Here is a 5,780-nt window from a genome sequence, read left to right on the forward strand (position 1 = left end):
CTTTTGTTCTGAGGTGGATCTCTTGTAGACAACATATTTATGGGTCATGTTTTCTTATCCATTCAGCTCCCCTATGTCTTTTTAAAAAATCTTTATTGTTGAAAGTATTACATATGCTCCCCTTTCCTCCCATTGACCAATTCCAGCCCATCCCCGCCCCCCAACTCAGACCTTCAACACCCTATTGTCTGTGTCCATAGATTATGCATATATATATATATATATATATATACAAGTTTTTTGGTTGATTTCCCTCCTCCCCCACCTTTCCTCTGAGATTCGACAGTCTATTCCATGCTTATATGTGTCTGGATCTATTTTGTTCCTCAGTTTGTTTTGCTCATTAAATTCTACATATGAGTGAGATCATGTACCCTATGTCTTGTGATTGGAGCATTTTAATCCATTTACATTTAAGGATATTATTGATAGATTTGTATTTATTGATATTTTTATTCTTTATGCCTATGTGTCTCTCTCTCTCTTTAAATATGTATTTTATTGATTTCAGAGAGGAAGGGAGAGAGAGATAGAAACATCAATGATGAGAGAGAATCATTGATTGGCTGACTCCTGCATGCCCCCTACTGGGGACCGAGCCCGTAACCCAGGAATGTGCCCTTGGCTGAAATCGAACTCAGGACCCTTTAGTCCACAGGCTGACGCTCTATCCACTGAGCCAAACCAGCTAGGGCTCTCTCTCTCTTCTTCTCATTACAGCAGTGCCTTTAGCATTCCTTTTGGTGATCAACTCCTTGAGCCTTTTATTTTGTCTGGCAAGGTCTTTATTTCACCATCTCTTTGAAATGATAGCCTTGATGAATATAGTAATCTTGGTTTTAGATCCTTGCCTTTCATTATCTTGACTACTTCATGCCATTTCTTTCTGGACTGTAGAGTTTTCTTTTTTTTTCTTTCTTTCTTTTTTTTTAAAATATATTTTATTGATTTTTTACAGAGAGGAAGGGAGAGAGATAGAGAGTTAGAAACATCAATGAGAGAGAAACATCGATCAGCTGCCTCCTGCACATCTCCTACTGAGGATGTGCCTGCAACCCAGGTACATGCCCTTGACCAGAATCGAACCTGGGACCTTTCAGTCCGCAGGCCGATGCTCTATCCACTGAGCCAAACCGGTTTCGGCTGGACTGTAGAGTTTTCGATGAGAAATCAGCTGACAGCCTTGTGGGAGCTCCTTTGTTGGTAACAAATTGCTTTTCTCTTGCTACCTTTAAGATTCTCTCTTTGTCTTTAATTTTTGGCATTTTAATTAAGATGTGTCTGGGCGTGGACCTATTTGGGCTCCTCTTTCTGGGGACTCTCTGTGCCTCCTGAACTTGTGTAACTTTCTCCTTCACCAGGTTAGGGAAGTTTTTTTGCCATTATTTCTTCAAGCATGTTCTCTATCCTTTGCTCACTTTCTTCTCCTTCTAGTATTCTTATAATGCAGATTTTATTGCAGTTAATGTTGTCCCACAGCTCCCTTAAGCTGTCCTCCTGTTTTTTAATTGTTTTTTTCTCTTTGGTTTTGTAATTGAATGATTTTTTCTTAAATCCTCACCTGATGATATTTTTTCCATTGATATCTAGACAAAGTAATAGGGAGGAAGAGGAGGTAGAGAGAGAAACATCAATGTGAAAGAGACACATCCATTGGTTGCCTCCTGCATGCACTCTTATTGGGGCTGGAGAACCTGCAACTGAGGTATGTGCCCTGGACTGGAAATCAAACCTGCAACCCTTCAGTCTCCAGGGTGATGTTCTAACCACTGACCCAAACCAGGCTGGGATGAATGAGTGATTTTTTTTCTACCCTGTCTTCTAATTCGCTGATCCCATCCTTGACTTCCTCTACTCTGATCTTTACTCCTGCCAGTGTATTCTTTATCTCTGGTATGTCATTCTTCATTACTATTGATATGATTACTCTGAAGTCTATATCTGATAAACTACTTAGCTCCATTTCATTTAGCTCTTCTGGAGAATTCTCTTTCTCTTTCATTTAGAGATTTTTTTTGTCTCCCCATTTTTACTGCCTGTTTGGATTTATTTCATGTCTTAGGTAGATCTGCTATGACTTCCAGTCTTTTTGGAGGGTGTAGGCCAATGTCAGATGCTGTTTGTGACTGGCTCTGAGTACTCTGCTTGGAGCTATTAGTGATCTGCAGCTTGTGACTCCCTCTGGTGGGGCTAGGTGCATTTGGAAAGGATCCAGATGTGCACCAAGGTCTGCTTTTCTTAGCCTGGAGTCCAGAAGTAGATCAGGCAAAGACTCAAAGTACCCAGAGATCCATGTCTGCCTGCAAGCTGATTGTTATTTTCAGTCACTCAATAAGCCTCAGGTTATAGACCACAGCTAAGTATAAACTCCACAGGATGGGGCCAGAGGTTTACCAGTGGGTGGGGCAATTGCTTCTCCTACTGCCAGGCAAAAGCTGCCTAGATGGTAAATGTCTGCCTGAGAAAGGTGTCCTCTGCAATATGGGGGAATGATTCAGAACAAGGATCCAGGCTGCTGCCCTCTGAACTCTACTCCTAGAGCCACTAACCCCAGATTCTCCTCATACAGCTCTAGTCCTTTCTGCCCTCCCTCTGTTGGAGCCCAAGGTGAGAGGCTGCACATGAGATTTTGTGCATTGGCCCTTTAAAGAGGATGCCTGCATTTCCAGCTGTCTCTCCCTGGCAGACAGCAACTCTGCTGCTTTTCATAGCCAGATGTTATGTGGGTACCTTCTCAGTTCTGGTTCTCTGGGCCTGGGAGTCCAGGTTGTGGTTTAGACCCAAGAATTCTCAAGGGGACCCCTCCCCGCACAGCTGAGATATCCCTCCAGAACTTCTGCTGCTGCCCATGGGAGCCCAGCCAGCCTTCTCTTGCCTCTGCACTTCCTACCAGTCTCTATGAAGTCTCCACTTTATGTTTTCGGTTATAAGGGTTCTCTCCAGTTATTCTTCAGTTGCTTATTCAGGATTTCCCCCCCTATATTTTAGTTGTAATTCCAGTTTGGTCCTGGGAGAACGTCAGTGTAGCTTTCACTTAGTCTGCTGCCATCTTGGAATCTCTGAACTAGTACTTATTATGGTCCAGGCATTGTCCTATGGGTTATACATCTCTACATGTGTTAATTCATTTCATCCTGACAGGATCTCTCAGACAGAGGTACTACTATCATCATCCTTATTTTACATATGTGGAAAATCTAAGATTCAATAAGGATGAGTACCTCACATAGCTGGGAAGGGCCAGGCAGTCTGCCTTCTAGGTCCATGTTCTTAACAACTGCACTATGTTGTTTCTCATAGTAGGTGATCAGAAAATGCCTGTTGAATAAAAGTTTGTTTAAATAATTATCATTATTAAAGTATTGTTCCCTTCCATTTACCCAAATTCTGAAGGTGCAATACCCTGGAAAAAAGATGGACTTCTAACTTTGGACTTGGGCACTTTTACTGCCTCTGTTGTTAACCAAATAGGTGGCCCTTCTGACTCTCCTGATTGAAGAAAAGTCATCTGTGGTCATCAGATGGGAACACAAACATTTACTGTAGAATCTGCATGAACTGAAAGATATCTCCGGTAAATTCTATGTGGATCCAAGACATTTCTATTACCCATGCATTAGTCATAAGACATGCTTTGGTGGATGGCATGTGAGCCTCTGTGACACCACAGTTGAGAAGCCTTCACTATAGTCCTCAGGCTCCTCTTCTGAAGGTTCAGGTGAACTTTTCTTTCTTGAGGCCCACTTGGACTCCAAACATCTCTCCTGTAAAAACCATGCTTGATAACCTCTTAGGTTCTCAATCATCATCTCATTGGGTCCTCCCTACAGCTCTGTAAACAGGCTAAAGCTTGTATTACAACAAGGATAGCGAGCAGTGACCATGCAGGTGAACCAAGGACAGGATCAATAGCAGAACCCTATTGTCCTGCCCATAGCCCGTGACTCTTCCCCCTGATTGACTTGGTGGCTAGATTATACTTGCCTCTCAACCTTCTCCAACCCCTGAGGCGCCCTCCCTTCTCTTCCCTCTCCCTCACTAGGTCTTGTCTGCCTTTTTAAAAACTCCTGCCCCCTTTCTATCCCAGCTGTGTGAGTGAGGTCCCACCCCACTCCCAACAGGCTGGAGCCAGACAATGGGCCCTTATTCTGGGCAAAGAATCCCTGCAGTGTCTCCCACCCACTGAGGCTCCCTTACAGGCCTGGGGTAGTGTGGGCAGACGGTACTGTGGAGGGCAGAAGCCATTGGCTGGCAGGACAGAGGATGGCCCTGACTGAAGAAATCCCACAGGAGGTTTACATTGTAAGCACCACTCACAATAAAAGCCTGTCTTTTACTCCCAGCCCCATCGCTCCAAGTGGGTATCTCTCAACCATCATTAGTTCTGGGTTTTTATTTTTCTTTAATTTATTTTATCTTTTAAAATATGTTTTTATTAATTTTTAGAGAGAGAGAGGAAGAGAAAGAGAGAGAGAAACATCAATGTGAGAGAGAAACATCAATCAGTTGCCTCCTGCATCTAACCACGTATTGAACCCACAAACTGGGTATGTGCCCAGACTGGGAATCAAACCCATGACCTTCTGGTGCACTGGCCATACTCCCAAAGCTGGTCTTTATTCTTTTTAGGTGTTCATCTTTGCATATCACAGTCTCTTTCATTCTTTTTCTTTCTCTTTCTAAGCTTCTCTCTATTCCTTTGTATAGCCTTCCTGTCCCTATTTCTTTAAAAGAATTTTTTTTTTTGGTTAATTTAATCCTCACCTGAGGATATTTTTTTCCATTGCTTTTCAGAGAGAGTGGAAGAGAGAAAGGAGGATAGGGAGGGAGGGAGGGAGGAAGAAAAGAAGAGAAACATCCATGTGAGAGAGACACATCCACTGGTTGCCTTCATCACGAGTGAATCTGCAACCCAGGTACGTGCCCTTGACCAGGAATCGAATCTACCACCATTCAGTGAGTGGCCGACAGTCCAGGGGTGGGCAAACTTTTTGACTCCAGGGCCACAATGGGTTCTTAAACTGGACTGGAGGGCCAGAACAAAAGCATGGAGTGTTTGTGTGAACTAATATAAATTCAAAGTAAACATCATTACATAAAAGGGTACGGTCTTTTTTTTTTTTTTTAGTCTTATTCATTTCAAATGGGCCAGATCCGGCCCGCAGGCCGTAGTTTGCCCACGGCTGGGTCACCACTGAGGGACACAGGCCAGCGCTGTTTCTATTATCTTTTATCTCATTTTATCATGTTCTCTTCCCTTTCTCTCTTTCCATGTCTTTTTTCTCTACAAGTTTCTGTATCTCTATCTCCACGGCTCTTCTCTTGCCTTTCTGTGTCTCGTGTGCATATGTCTCTCTCTCTTCATGTCTCATCTCTGATCTTCTGTCCTCCATCCCCTTGGATGTGGATCTGAAGGACCTTCATCAGTCACCATGTTCTCCTGTTCACAAAACTTTCTCACTCCTCCTTTCTGATAAATCCCAGAGGCCTCTGGAACCGGCTTGGGGGTTATTCCCCAGTTTACAGACTTAGAAGCTGAAGCTCCGGCTGCTGGTACCAGGCTCTCGTCCCTGAGTTTCTTCCTCCACGCCCCCGCCGTGCCCCTGATCACGCAGGACTTAGGACCTCGGATAGCTCCGGGAACGTGGGGACGCGTCCTGACTTCTTTCTCGCGAGAGCAGGGAGAAAGGCCTTAGAAGTGGAGCGGGAGTCTCGCGAGATCTGCTGCGGTCAGGGGCGGCGCGCGCTCCTCGCTCCCAGGACCGAGCGCCTTGCGGCGG

This window comes from Myotis davidii, unplaced genomic scaffold (genome assembly GCF_000327345.1).
Source record: "Myotis davidii unplaced genomic scaffold, ASM32734v1 scaffold687, whole genome shotgun sequence".
In the NCBI taxonomy this organism is placed as follows: Eukaryota; Metazoa; Chordata; class Mammalia; order Chiroptera; family Vespertilionidae; genus Myotis; species Myotis davidii.